The sequence below is a fragment of the Suncus etruscus genome, chromosome 13 (genome assembly GCF_024139225.1).
Source record: "Suncus etruscus isolate mSunEtr1 chromosome 13, mSunEtr1.pri.cur, whole genome shotgun sequence".
NCBI lineage: Eukaryota > Metazoa > Chordata > Mammalia > Eulipotyphla > Soricidae > Suncus > Suncus etruscus.
Window position 1 is genome coordinate 45762932 of NC_064860.1, and position 16030 is coordinate 45778961.

Consider the following 16030-nt stretch of genomic DNA (forward strand, 5'->3'; position numbering starts at 1 on the left):
GGCCAGTTAGAAACCCTATTCTCAACCCAGAGAACAGGGCTTTGAGAAAGTGCAGCCCAGATGACGTGGCCATCAATGTCCATGGAAAGAAATGTTGGCACCCAGGGCTTACTGAACTGGAGAAAATAATAAGGATCATCTACAGTAATGAGGAAGTCGTATTTTTGTGCTAGCTCATAGATTTCCTTTTCACAATTACTTGTAAATGAGTCTCCAGTAGAATTGTTGCCATTGGGATGGCATAAAGAAGTTTGGGGGTGTTTTTGGCAGGATTCCTGGCACTTCCTGTTTTCCATCTGGAAAATACTTTGTTGAGAGACTCCGGAATAATTCCGTCTTTGTCACTGCAACATTAATAAAGTTGCAACATGATGGTTGTAGAGCATGAAGTGTTTCTGAGTAAAGGGGCTCATTGTAGATGTAAATTCCAGTATTAATTATCATTTCAAATTTCTTGAAAGACCATCTTGACTGCCAGATGTGATGCATATGTCCATTTGTCCTTCATTGGATGGATAATTGATGGTAGGAGGATTATACAATTTTATTTATAAATTTTTAAGCCAGGATAATAATAATTCTGGAATTCCAGCACTTAGGGTATACTGAAGGGCTCAATGCATGCTTTCCTCTTTGAAGTAGATAGGGTTTTTATTTTCTACTGTGATGATAGCAGACTTGAAAGGGAACAGTTACTTGGGGTTTGGTGATCCAGTAGCCAAAGAGTTGAGAAATGTGGGCAACATGCTCACCAGCTCATTTAGAACTTGGATAGCGAAGGCCTTCTTTCTGGTACCACTTACCTTGAGGAATTGCGCTAGTTGATGTCTCCTGTCCCCTGCTCCACAGAAAGCTGCTGTCCCCCACGACCTCCTGCCAGCCACAGGCAGGAAACTGGGAATTTTTTGAATAATAATCTTTATTTAAGCACCATGATTATAAATATGATTGTAGTTGGGTTTCAGTCATAAAAAGAACAGCCACCTTCAACAGTGCAACATTCCTACCACCAAAGACCCCATCTCCCAACAGCTCAGTTCAGGGCCACTCCTTTGGGAGTCGCTGCTGTCTTACTTCCTTATTGCACCCAGCACAGTTCTGGAAGCTGGTCTTTGGAGGCCCCCTTGAGTGTAAAGTTCTGAGAACAGCTGGGAGTGGGACACCCCCCCTTCTAAAATAAAGGAAAAAACCCTAAATGATATGTAATATGCAAAGTCTAAATGTCACTATGAATATTGTCTTTTATATACCCTCATTGTTGGCTTCTAAAACCCAAGGCTATATATTTGCTCAGTATTTTAAATTAACTTTCTTTTGAAATGATTCTAGCACTTCTTAAAGTAGAGAGGATCATAGAGCCGAGATTTCTTTGTTATTCTACAATTAGTCATTCAATCATTTTATGTCTCTAATAAAAGATAATATCCTATCTCAAAAGGCCATTATCAATCTCAATTTAATTACTTTGAATTATAGGACTAATTTCTTCTTTTTCCTCCTATGTCTTATTTATTGTGTAAAAGAGATTACTGTTTTTCAAGAGAGCACCTTTCTTTTATGGTCTTCAATAATTTGCACTTCATCCCTACAGAGTAAGCACTGGAAATGAGATAAAGGGAAAAACATATGATTTTTAAACACCCAATTCTACATTATTGAGTGACTAGAATAGAAACAGAACTATCAGTCTTAATCTGGTGTTTCTGAGAAGACAGACGAGTCATTCATTCTGTGATATTTTAGTCCAGCATCTCTCTACTAGCGAAGAAGGTAGGTGGGTACCTATGACTTCTGGGCCATAAGATTTCTTGGGGACGATCCAGGAATTCAAAGGAACTTAAATATTTTCAACAACTGTCAACATTCCAGTCTTTCCATCTGAAGTTACAAGGTAGAAATGTATTATGTCTTTACTTTCTATATGCAATGGTCTCCTTTGCATTGGAGAACCCACCGAGAATCCATATCTTTACTATTCATAGATTTTTCCCAAAGTAGAAAAGACTGCATGCATATTACCCAAAGGGTTTTATCCAGCCAAAGAAGCTAATTGTTTGATAGCAATGTCCCTAAATTTGGACCATGGAGAGTTCCCTTTTAGAGGTTGTATAAACATGCACTGAGACCAGCAAATTATACAAAAGGAATCAATAACAAATGCTTAGACATTTTTTAGACAGGTAAGAACATGTTAAGCCTGGTGACGGTTAATTTCAAAGTAGTCTGCTGGAAAAGTCTGGCTAGTACCACACTTGCTACCAAATGGAATGTGACAGTCATCACTGAAACATCCCTAGTACCACTAAAAAATAATTTTGAAACATGATATTTGATCCAAATAACCACTTATTTTCACCCTGCCCCTAATAAGTTAATGGAAATTTTAGAAAATTGAATAATTGTGAAGTGCAAAGTTAATTATGCTTGAGTTTCGGGTATATAATATTCCAACACCAATTCTTTTTTGTACCAGTGTCCCATTCCCTCCACCACTCTCCCCACTTTCCTTCTTGCCTAAAAGTCTGTCTCAATGGTAGGCACTTTATTGTTTCCTTTTAGGCATGTAGTTTATAATACTGTTACTGACAGGATATCATGCGAATTACTTTGTTTCTTTTTATCACCTGGACCTCCTCCAATGTGATCAGTGTGATCACTTTATCATTGCCATAGTGATCCCTTCTCTGATCTATCGGTCCCAAGTGTCAATCTTCCTAATAATGACCCGTTTCCTGATTTTACTCTTATTGAGTTTGGGCATAACTTAGTACCCTACTGTGTTTCTTTATATCCACATGAGTGAGATTTTGGGTATTACCTCCCTCAGCTTCGTATTTTTCTCACCTGAATGATCAGAACCACATACACCTGGAATGGGTGGGAATAGGAGTCTGCTTAGGGGCAGAGAGGTTGTAAGAAGGAGAATTAGAGAGAGAACAGAGAATCAGCAAAGAGAATAAAAAAGGAGAATCAGCGGAGAGAAGAAGCAAAAAGAACCAAGAAAGGGAGTCAGTCAGCATTGAAGCCTGAAGAGCAGCTGAAAGAGAGCCAGAGGCAGAGAGCCAGAGAAGGAGCAGAGAAGTGGCTGCTTGGAAAAGGCTTAGCATAGAAGCCATGTTAGGAAATGTACATGGCATATAGGACCTTGAAATAAAACTGGCTTACTCCTGGAACTTCATCTGAATGCTTTGTGAATGTCTCCACCATAACCCTGCTGGAGTCGGGCCAAGCTGAAAGGGGCCTCACCATCCCTTACCAACACTATGACTCTTAAATGTATATATTAAAACAACATGAGATTATTTTGCATCTGTCCCCCTCCTTCTAACTCATTTCACTCATTTTATTCAATTAACTAATCTCAATTCTTTCCTGGTAACTCAAGTTGTAGCCTGTTGCATATTTGTGTTTCATAAAAGCCATGACTGGCAGAACTCAATGGACCAGTAAGAGTCAGGAATAACCAACCTCAGAGGATTACCATTTGAGCTATCTCCCCTGTCTGGCTTGTTATATTTGGACAGGTTTGTCAAAATAGATGCCTCTTCCGATTTCTGGTTAGTAGATTTAAAGGAATTTATGCCTCCGCCACAACCATTTATCTTGCCTGAGAATGGAAGTGCAAAAGTGCTATGAATAAATATGTATTCCAAAACTCTATGTTTCCAAGTTCCTGTTCACTTTTTACTTTTCTCTCTTCACTTTTTCACTCTTTATTTTTCTTTCTTCTTTCTTTCTTTTTCTTCTTTCTTTCTTTCTTTCTTTCTTTCTTTCTTTCTTTCTTTCTTTCTTTCTTTCTTTCTTTCTTTCTTTCTTTCTTTCTTTCTTTCTTTCTCTCTCTCTCTCTCTCTCCTCTCTCTTCTTTCTTTCTTTCTTTCTTTCTTTCTTTCTTTCTTTCTTTCTTTCTTTCTTTCTTTCTCTTCTCTTTTCTTTCTTTCTTTCTTTCTCTCTCTCTCTCTCTTTCTTTCTTTCTTTCTTTCTTTCTTTCTTTCTTTCTTTCTTTCTTTCTTTCTTTCTTTCCTTTCTTTCTTTCTTTCTTTCTTTCTTTCTTTCTTTCTTTCTTTCTTTCCTTCTTCCTTCCTTCCTTCCTTCCTGCCTGCCTGCCTTCTTTCTTTCTTTTCTTTCTTTCTTTCTTTCTTTTTTCTTTCTTTCTTTCTTTCTTTCTTTCTTTCTTCTTCTTTCTTTCTTTCTTTCTTTCTTTCTTTCTTTCTTTCTTTCTTTCTTTCTTTCTTTCTTTCTTTCTTTCTTTCTTTCTTCTTTTTTTCTTTCTTCCTCTATTCCTTCCTTCCTTCCTCCCTTTCTTCCTTCTTTTCTCCCTTTCTCCCTCTCTCCCTTCCTCCCTTCCTCCCTCTCTCCCTTCCTCCCTCCCTCCGTCCCTGCCTGCCCTCCTTCCTTCTTTCCTTCCTTCCTTCCTTCCTTCCTTCCTTCCTTCCTTCCTTCCATCCTTCCTTCCTTCCTTCTTCCCTCCCTCCCTTCCTTCTTCCCTCCGTCCCTCCCTCCCTCCGTCCCTTCCTTCCTTCCTTCCTCCCTTCCTTCCTCCCTTCCTCCCTCCCTTCGTCCATTCCTTCCTTCCTTTCTTCATCCTTCCTTCCTTCCTTCCTTCTCCTTCCTTCCTTCCTTCCTTCCTTCCTTCCTTCCTTCCTTCCTTCCTTCCTTCCTTCCTTCCTTCCTTCCTTCCTACCTTCCTCCCTTCCTTCTTTCCTTCCTTTCTTTTTTCTTTTTTTTTAGGATACACCCAGCATTTCTCAGGGGTGATTCCTGGCTCTGCACTCAGAAATAGCAGCTGAAAGGATCAGGGGACCATATGGGATGCTGGGAATTAAACCTGGGTCTATAACAGGTCAGCAGCATTATAGACAAACACTACTGCTATGCTATCTCTCTGGCCTCTCTTGTTCATTTTTCTTTGGAGAAAATTAAGTGTCATCTTTAGCCACACCCCAATATAATCCTGATTATTATTTGTGTTTACAGACATAAAATAAATAACCCTAGTGCCACAAAAGTATTTTGCAATGTGTTTAATATTGTAGACTTTTGATTTGTGTGTGTATTGGCTCTCTTTGGCTGAATTTACTAGCATGCAGAAAGTGTATACTTGTACATAAATATGTTTCATTCAATATATGATAATTTGCTGTCTTAAGGATTAAAGTTTTTTTTTATGGAGGAAGACTGCCAAACTTGAACTGTCTCTGTTACAGTGATGAGAAGTCCCATAGTACCTGAGAAGACATAGCTGAGGTCATGGTTCAGAAATCCCAGTGCAATTATTAGACATCTGTTTCAGACTCTTGATAAATTTCGAGTAATTTTACAAGTGCTGAAGGACCTGACTACATAGAGCACTTGGATAGGAGAGAAAATCCATGTCTACTTCAGTGCATGCAAAATTTCCCCACCAAATGATTGCATTTGTTACAGTGAGTAAACCTACAAATAATAACTATTATTAGTTGATATTTTAAATTATTTCATAGTTGATATTTTTAAATATTTAGTTTTAATTACCATACTTTTTTTTATTTAAACACCTTGATTACATACATGATTGTGTTTGGGTTTCAGTCATGTAAAGAACACTACCCATGTGTCTTTTGGCCATTTGTATTTCTTTTTTCTCAAAGTGTCTGTTCATTTCTTCTCCCAATTTTTTGATGGGATTAGAAGTTTTTTTCTTGTAAAGTTCTGTAAGTGCCCTGTATATTTCGGATATTAGCCCCTTATTTGATGGGTGTTGGGTGAATAGTTTCTCCCACTCGGTGGGTGACTCTTGTATCCTGGGCACTATTTCTTTTGAGGTGCAGAAGCTTCTCAGTTTAATATACTCCCATCTGTTGATCTCTGCTAACACTTGTTTGGAAAGTGCAGTTTCCTCCTTGAAGATGCCTTTAGTCTCAATGTCATGGAGTGTTTTACCGACGTGTTGTTCTATATATTTATGGTATCAGGTCTGATATCAAGGTCTTTAATCCATTTGGATTTTACCTTTGTACATGATGTTAATTGGGGGTCTATGTTCGCTTTTTTTGCAAGTGGCTAACCAGTTCTGCCAGCACCATTTGTTGAAGAGGTTTTCCCTGCTCCACTTAGAATCTCTTGCTTCTTTGTCAAAAATTAGGTAATTGTATGTCTGTGGGACAATGTCTGAGAACTCAAGCCTACTTCACTGATCTGAGAGTCTGTCTTTATTCCAATACCATGTTGTTTTGATAACTATTTCTTTGTAGTACAGTCTAAAGTTGGGGAAAGTAATGACTCCCATTGTCCTTTTCCCTAGGAGTGCTTTAGCTCTTTGAGGGTGTTTATTATTCCAGATGAACTTCATAAGTGTTTGATCCACTTCTTTGAAGAATGCCATGGGTATATTTAAGGGGATCACAATAAATCTGTATAATGCTTTGGGGAGTATTGCGATTTTAATGATGTTAATCCTGCCAATCCATGAGCAGGGTATGTGTTTCCATTTCTGTGTGTCCTCTCTTATTTCTTGGAGCAGGGCTTTATAGTTTTCTTTGTATAGGTCCTTCATGTCTTTGGTCAAGTTGACTCCAAGACATTTTAGTTTGTGTGGCACTATTGTGAATGGTATTGCCTTTTGACTTCCTTCTCTTCCCTATCATTATTGGTTTATAAGAAGGCCATTGATTTTTCTGTGTTAATTTTGTAGCCTGACACGATGCTATATATGTCTATTGTTTCTAAAAGCTTTTTGGTAGAGTCTTTAGGGTTTTCTAAGTAGAGTATCATATCGTCTGCAAACAATAAGAGCTTGACTTCTTCCTTTCCTTTTTGAATTCCCTTGAAACCTTCTTCTTGCCTGATCGCTATAGCAAGAACTTCCAGTAGTATGTTCAAGAGGACTGGTGAGAGCAGATAGACTTGTCTTGTAGCAGAATTTAGAGGAAAAAATTTTAGTTTTTCTCCACTGAGGATAATATTTGCCATTGGCTTGTGGTAGATGGCTTTCACTAGATTGAGAAAGGTTCCTTCCATTCCCATCTTGCTGAGAGTTTTGATCAAGAATGGATGTTGGACCTTATCAAATGCTTTCTCTTCATCTATTGATATGATCATGTGATTTTTATTTTTCTTTTTGTTGATGTTGTGTATAATGTTGATAGATTTACGGATGTTAAACCATCCTTGCATTCCTGGGATAAAACCTACTTGGTCGTAGTGTATGAACTTCTTGATGATGCATTGGATCATATTTGCCAGGATTTTGTTGAAGATCTTTGCATCAGCATTCATCAGGAATATTGGTCTGTAATTTTCTTTTTTGGCAGCATCTATGTCTGGTTTTGGTCCCAAGGTGATGTTATCTTCATAAAAGCTGTTTGGGAGTGTTCCCGTTTTTTCAATTTCATGGAAGAGCCTGGCTAGGATTGGTAGTAGCTCCTCATGAAAGATTTGAAAAAATTCATTAGGAAATCCATCTGGGCCTGGGCTTTTCTTTTTGGGCAGATGTTTGATTACAGTTTCAATTTCCTCAGTAGTGGTGGGGGTTTTTAGATATGCTACATACTCCTTACTTAAATGTGGAAGGTTGCAGTTGTCCAAGAATTTTTCCATTTCTTCTAGGTTCTTATGTTTAGTAGCATAAAATTTCTCAAAGTAGTCTCTGATTACCCTTTGGATCTCTGCAATATCTGCCGTGATCTCCCCCTTTTAATTTCTAATACGGATTATCAGATTTCTCTCTCTCTCTCTTTTTCTTTTTGAGTTCTGCCAATGGTCTATTTATCTTGTTTATATTTTCAAAGAACCAGCTTCTGCTTTCGTTTATCTTTCAATTGTTTTTTGGGTTTCCACTTCATTGAGTTCTGCTTTTAGCTTTGTTATTTCCTTCTGTCTCCCTACTTTTGGTTCCTTTTTTGGTCATTTTCTAATTTTTTGAACTGAGTCATTAAGTTATTTAGATATGCCCCTTCTTCCTTGTGTGCTTGTAGAGCTATAAATTTTTTTCACAGGACCGCTTTTGCTGTGCCCCATAGATTCTGGCAGTTTGTGTCTTCATTTGTTTCCAGGAAAGTTTTGATTTCCTTTTTGATTTCATCTCGGACCCACTGGTTGTTCAGTAACAGGGTGTTTAATTTCCAATTGTTAAAGTTTTTTTTTCCTGTGTGGCTTTGTAGTTCACATCTAATTTCAGAGCCTTGAGGTCAGCAAAGGTAGCCTGTAAGATTTCTATCCTCTTGATTTTATGGAGGTATATTTTATGTGTCAGCATGTAGTCTATTCTGGAGAATGACCCATGTACATTGGTGAAGAATGTGTATCCAGGATTTTTGGGATGGAGTGTCCTATATATATATATATATATATATATATATATATATATATATATATATATATATATATATATATACTAGTTCTCTTTCTTCCATCACTCTTTTCAGGGCTAGTATACATTTTTTTGGGTTTCAGTCTGGTTGGCCTATCAAGTATTGACATGGCCGTGTTGAGGTCCCACAATGATTGCGTTATTATTGATTTCTTCTTTCAGATTTGTCAGTAATTGTATTAGATAATTTGCTGGTCTCTCATTGGGTGCATATATGCTTAATATTCTGATTTCTTCCTGTTGCACATATTCCTTGATTAGTACATAGTGTCCATCTTTGTCCCTTACCACTTTTCTGAGTATGAAGTTGGTGTCATTAGATATTAATATGGCCACCCCAGCTTTTTTACGTGTGTTATTTGATTGGATGATTTTCCTCAGCCTTTTATTTTGAGTCTATGTTTGTTCTGACTATTCATATGTGTTTCTTGTAGGCAGCAGAAGGTTGGATTCATCTTTTTGACCCATTTTGCCACTCTGTGTCTTTTAATTGGTGAATTTAGTCCATTGACATTGAGGGAGATGATTGTCATAGGATTTAATGTCATCTTTGTAGATAAGTTTGGTGTGTTTGTTCATCTCTCTTGTCTTAGAGTAGACCTGTCAGTTTTTCCTTTAAGGCTGGTTTATCATCTGTGAAATTTCTGAGCTGTTGTTTATATATGAAGCTCTGTATTCTTCCTTCAAACCTGAACGTGAGTTGGGCTGGGTGCAGTATTCTCGGTGAGATATTCATTTCATTCAGTCTTGTCACAATATCCCACCACTGTCTTCTGGCCTTGAGAGTTTCTTGTGACATGTCTGTGGTAAGACTTAGGGATGCTCCTTTGAATGTAATTTCCCTTTTTGATCTTGCTGCTTTCAGTATTCTATCTCTATCTGTGGGATTTATCATTGTAAAGAGGATTTGTCTTGGGGTGTTTTTCTTTGGGTCTCTTTTAGCTGGTACTCTTCAGGCATGCAGGATTTGATTGCATGTAGTCTTTACCTCTTGGAGTATCTCTTTGATGATGTCTTTGACAGTTGATTCTTCCTGGAGATCTCCTACCTGGGTCTCTGGGACTCTAATGATTCTTATGTTGTTTCTGTTGAGTTTATCAAAGACTTCTATTTTCATCTGTTCGCATCCCTTGAGTACTTTTTCCATTGCCTGCTCATTTGTCTTAAGGTTCTTTTCCAATTTTTTCTGTTGTGTTGAGTTTTTCTGTATCACATCTTCCAGTACTCTGATTCTCTCCTTAGCTGCTGATACCCTGCTGGCGAGGCCATTCATTGAGTTTTTCAGTTGAGCTACCATGTTTTTCAGATCTGTTATTTAAGTTTGGAGTTTTCTGATTTCTGTTTTTGTGTTCTGTTCAGATTGATCTATGCTTTCTTTGATTTCTTCAAACATCTTCTATATTGCTATTTTAAGTTCCTTATATCCAAGAGGTTAATCAGGTGGTTGGAATTTATTAGGTCATCCGAGCTTTCGTCTCCATTCTCTGTGCATGGTGTTTGCCTGTGAAGTTTCCCCATTGTCACGCTTGTAGTGTAGTTATTCCTGCATGTTGTGGTGGGGTTCATTGGTTAGAAAGAGTGAGCAGCCATGAAGCGAAGTGATGCCACTCTTCTGCTGCCTCTAGTTAACAGTTTTTTGTAGGCCTCTGAGGAGACCTTCAGAAACACAGGCAGACAAGCGCAGGAGAAGTTTCCCTTGAAGTCCTCAGAGTGAACAAAGGCACAGCAGGGTCGAGTTTTTTCAATAAATATTTTTATTATAAATAATTATTTAGAAATAGAAGTAACTGCTTTATTATTCATATTTGTTTGCAGATTCAGGTTAAAGGGCTGCTTAAGAATGCACATTTTTTTTAAAATATGGAACGCTTCACAAATTTGCATGTCATCCTTGTGCAAGGGCAATCCTAATCTTCTCTGTATCTCCAATTTTAGTATATGTGCTGCCAAAGCGAGCACAGAATGCACGATTTTACTGTGAGTTGTGAAGTGCCTATCTTCACAATAAAATTTCACTACAAATCTTCCCACATTGTGGTCCATTAGAATTACATTACAAATTTATATTCTTATGCTATTATACTATACAAGAAATTAAGTATGATTTCAACGGTTTTATTAACAGCTAACTTTAATTTGGGACTTGACTTTCATATTTAAATTAAGGCTATTCATTCTGTTCCTAAGCTCTGACTGTTCTTTTGTCAAAGATTAACGGACCACTTTAAAGAGGCTCTGTTTCTGGTCTCAGTTGCATTTCACTGATATATTTGATATTTTTAAATTTGAGCAAAATACGCTTTCTTGATGCTCTGTTTTCTAATAAGTCTGGAACTTAGTATTAGTTCTATAATTTCTTTTCAATAGAGTTTCTACTGTGTACTTCTCTCTATAAAAGGTTTATAATTACATAGTCTATTTTCTGAAGAATTCACTGTGATTTTTAATTGGAATTTCTCTGAAAGGTTGTCTTGAATTGGTAAGAACAGATATATTGAAAATATTAAGTTTTCACACTGATGGGTACAGAATACATATTTTCATTTATTTGGTTAATTTTTAAAATTTAATACATCCTTTAATTTTTTAGCTTTCTTAACAAATATTTTATGCTAGAAATATGACAATATGTATATTTTGGATACTAATAAAATAAAATAATTTTTGAGAATCTGCTAATGAATTCTCAGAATTTCCAGGAATAGTCTTGGCAACATGTGGCAAACTGGGCAGAGATGGTCAATGTTAAGCTCAACAATGCAATGCTGATGTGTGCAGTTGTGCTGAAGGTCACTAGAGTTCAATATAGTGGTTCTTGGAGACCATGTGCTGCCAGGAGTCAAACTTGGGGTCTCACATATGCAAGACACACACTTTAGCTCTGTATTATATCATTGACCATTTTTTAAATTATTTCTTAATTTCGGGAACATCGCATTATAACATCATAAAAGTTTCACATGCATATCATGAAATATGACTAAGTACTAGATATTATATGCAGTAAGTTCACAAATGGTCTTTATGATTGCTTTATGATTGCTGAAATTAAGGAAAGTAATTAGGATTTGTATACCATTTTCACTGCATAGTAATCTCAGATTTCATACCAAATTTGCTGGGAAAAAATGGATACAGCTATCATGTAAGCTTTTAGAATAGATTATGCCAGTCTTATGAAAAAAAAAAACAGTGTATGAAGACTATGTGGTAAAATAGGCTGTAGCCTTTTATAATGCAGACTTACCATAAATGAATACTTGGAGATAGAGAGATAGTATAGTGGTTAGTTTGACAGACTTGCATGTGTGTGATCTGTGCTTGGCCCATGGCACCCTCATCAGCCTTGCCAGGAGTGATCCTTGAGCAAGAACCAGAAATAAGTCCTGAGTACAGCTTGCAATGGCTCCAAAACAAAAACCTAAATGAAACAAAAAAAGAGTGTTAGGTTTCACAATATTTTACTAATTTTGAATTTTATGCATAGATGATTTTGTGACATGCAGTTTTATTCTTACCTTTTACTTTTGAATATATTTTTCATTATTATTGTCTTAATTTTAAATTTCAGTTAAATATTGACAACTAGTGGTCCTGAATAAATGCTGTATATTCTCAAATGTTTTTTTCCACACTTATTAATATGATCGTGTGTATCTTCTCTAAACTATTGGTGCAAGGGATTATATAAATAGATTTTTGAATATTGAACCAGTCATGTATACTTTGAGTAAATAATATGTGGTTTATATTTTAATGCATTTTCAGATTCAATTTGATAATAGTCTGTTGAGCATTAAGACTTTATAATTTTGTTGGTAGTTTTATTTATTGAACATAGTGAATGAGGCAAATCATTTGCCTGAACAGACAAGAATGGATATGTGGCTGCAAATGCATATTAATGCATAATACTTCTGAAGGAACCTGGTAGGTAGTCTCTTATCTGCTAGAAAGTCATTATAAACTCCAATTCTGAATAGCACAATTTGAAGAAATCTAGGCCTTTATGTTCTTTCTCTTCAGAGTAAAGAAGACATGGGGATATACGGACGGGTCCAAGAGAGTTTTATAGTTTTTATCTAAAGGCAAGTACATTAAAAATCCTAGCCAAATGACTGAAATGACTTAAACTCTACTTCTGTTTCTCTACCTCTTTAGCAGACCTTTTACTTGTTTAGGCCTTTAGAACTTTCAAGTCATGGGTGTAAATAGCACAGTGGATGTGTTCACAGTTTTCCATCTAAGTCTACCCAGTGCCAATGGGCTCATTGAGCCAAACACAGAAGATAGTAGTGTTGATTGCAGGCCATGAACTTGTGCTTAAATTTTGGTGCAGAATGCCAAGGAGTTTTAAAATTCCAAGTAGACAATACGTTTCTGGGTCATAATGGAATTTACCAAGGTGAATAATAAACTTATAAGTACTATTTAGGATGGTATTTTTCAAGTTGAAACATCAAATCATATTTTATATTAAACAAGTAGGTTTCTAGTCTGCACTCAATAATGCTCAGGGCTAAGTCATGTCTCTATGTTCAGAGATCATTACTGGTGGTGAGCAAAAGGCCATATGTAGTGCTGAGAATGGAATCTGATTTGACCAGGTTCAAAGCAAATAGCCTATCTACTGCCTTATCACACCAACCACAAATTTGATATATGTATAATTATATAGTATATGGACCAGCATTTGTGCCTTTGTACCTATTATAGATAGTCATTTGACTGTTTAGGAAAACCTCCAAACTTTAAAGTACACTACAATAGAATTTTCTTTTAACACTACCATCTCTGTCTTTATGTTGTCTTATATACATTATGAGGAAACATGCCTTATGAAATAACATTTAGTGGAGAAAAACTACGCTATAATTTTCTCATATGTAAATTCAAAAAGGATGGCAGACATGCAACAATGAAGCAAAGTCACAATTCCAAAATGTAAAATTTAAAGTATTCTAGAAGATTTGGATCAATATAAACAGCATGTCAAACCTGACCTTTGTGTTTCCTGATAGTCTGAAATGAGTTCATTTTCCATTAAACGTCTTTCTGGAAACCCTAAACTTGTGGCAACAGGATAAGTACCATGGGATAAGTTGCTGTAGAAGTTTCTCAGTTGACTTCACAGAACTTGTATTTGTCATACTGGACAACAACTGCCTTCTTTTTTCCAATAGTTTCTAGCATAACCACAGCTACAGCCATAAACTATGCCAGTAAACCCAACCCTGGTCAATATAATAGCTATTGTAGTAGAACATGCTTTTAAGAGTAGATCCAACAATCTAGGGAGTTATTCTTGGTTTCCTAGGCCTGTTTATATATGAATAGTGGTGAGTAGTAAAAACCACAGGCATTTCTGGTTTCATTATTTGCAATACACTTAACCAAAAAAAAATGCACTAAATATTTTATATTTACTCCGTGAAAGAATGTTTTGGAATTAAGCATGCTTTGATAGTACTTAAATATCCAATAAATAAATCATGTGATTTAATGACAGTTTTGGTTCTAATTTTAAAAGTAATTACTAAGGATGCAATAAATTTAAGATCAATCTTCAAGTTATGCACTCCCAGATCTGAAACCCAAAACAATGCTTCCTAAGATTGTTTGTAAAGCCAACTTTTTCTTTCTTTTTTTTTAATAATAATTTTTATTTTGACCAAAGTGGATTACAAATCTTTCACAGTAATATTTTAGATACATAGTGACATTAAATCAGGGGCATTACCACTATCAATGTTGTCCTCCCACCACCCCTGTTCCCAGTATACATCTCATATCCCCCTTTCTTGCCCCCCAGGCTGCTAGTCTAAGAGGTCCTCTCTGTGTCTAGCTTGTTGTGGATTGGATATCAATTCTGTTATCATTAGCTTTGGATTTGGTTGTTTAAGTGTGATCATTTTTTATTTCCACTCAATGTTTATACGACTGTTTGATCTTGGTACCCTCCACTATTTCCCCCTTAATTTGTGAGGCAAAACAAGATGGTTCAAGTTATGTGGTTCTGTTTGAAGGAAAGAAAAAAGAAATAGAGGGGTGGGGGCAAAAATCAAACAAGCAAAAAATGGAAGGAGACCTTTTAGAGGCTATACATATCAATTTAGGAAAAGAAAGGGAAAAACGAAGAAAAAATATAACAATACCAACACAATCAAACAAACAAACAAACAAACAAAAAAACCTGAAAAGTAACACAGTAATAAAGACGCCAACCACACAATAACCACGGCCCTGAAATAAAAACAAAAGAAAGCACAAAAAAAAAAAATCCAAAAAACCCAAAACAAAACTAAAAAACTAAAAAAAATAGCAACAACCTTTTCTTTAAATCTTCCAATGAGGAAGATTTGTATCACAATTAGGAGACAATAAAGATAATAGAGATTCCTTGGAAACTTTAGTGAATGAATTAATAAAATAAAAAACTCATTTGTTTTTTATTATTAATTTTTACTTTAATCATATTGGCTTACATATCTTTTTTTTGTTTGTTTTTTTGGGGCCACACCCGTTTGATGCACAGGGGTTACTCCTGGCTAAGGGTGCAGAAATTGCCCCTGGCTTGGGGGGGGACCATATGGGATGCCAGGGGATCGAACCATGGTCCTTTCTTGGCTAGCGCTTGTAAGGCAGGTACCTTACCTCTAGTGCCACCTCACCGGCCCAGGCTTACTTTAGGTACACATTAACATTGAATCAGGGGAATACCCATAACCAAATTTGTCCTTCCCCCATCCCTGTTCCCTTCCTACAACCATATCCCCCACCATCACTCCCCGGGCTGCTAGAGTAGGTGTTCCCCTCTTTGTCTAGCTTACTATTAGTGATCATATATCTGTTTGGTCCTGGTACCCTCCCTTGTTTCCCACTCTATTTGAGAAGTAGAGCTACATAATTTAAGTTATGTGGTTTTGTTTGAAGGAAAGAAAAGCAATAGAATGGAGTAAAAAATAAGAAAAAATAATAAAATAATAAAATCAAATAAATCAGATAAGCTGAAAATGGTGGAGTCCTTCTAGAGGCTTTCAACCTCAGTTTGAGCGAGGACATGAAAAATGTAATTGAAACACCACATCAATACATAAAGAAATATTAAATTAAATATCCAGTGAGCACTACAGCAAAAAAGACAAACACCACATAATAGTTTTGCTTCTGAAATCAAACCATGCCAGAGTACAAAAAGAAAAAGATAAAATAAAATAAAATAAAATAAAATAAAATAAAATTGGAGACATCAACTTCAATATCTACACCAAAATAAAGACGTCAATAAAAATCGATCAATCAATAAATTTATATGTGGAAAAATTATTATTTTTTTTCTTTTTCTTCCTGCACAGTAACTATTGGGTATATTATAGAGTGAATTCCCTTGGCCTAGGAGATACAGGATTTCCCCAACCCTGAAGTATACTGTCGTGGGATTAACTATAGACTCCTTGCATGATCATTTTACTTTCCCCTCGGTGCTATTTTGATGTATAGAAGACTTCTGCTTCATCATGGATGGTAAAATCAACCTCTGTATCTAGAGATCTTGGTGTCTGTACAGCTCAAGGAATGGAGCTTATGATAAAGTCTTTCTTTGTGGTTCTAGCAGTTCTGCTTCTTTGGTGTCAAAAAAACTCATTTACACGTTACTTTTTATCTATAACAGAGTGATATTTT

The 16030-nt window shown here is 36.2% G+C and overlaps 1 non-coding gene and 1 pseudogene across 1 annotated transcript; both read right to left on the minus strand.

Moving 5' to 3' along the window:
- Window positions 1-13497, minus strand: part of LOC126025802 (kynurenine/alpha-aminoadipate aminotransferase, mitochondrial-like) — a 95453-nt pseudogene extending 81956 nt beyond the window's left edge.
- LOC126026784 (U6 spliceosomal RNA) lies at window positions 10202-10306 on the minus strand. Its single transcript, XR_007502004.1, has one exon. It is a non-coding gene; the product is annotated as a U6 spliceosomal RNA (small nuclear RNA).
- Window positions 13498-16030: the final 2533 nt, after the last annotated feature.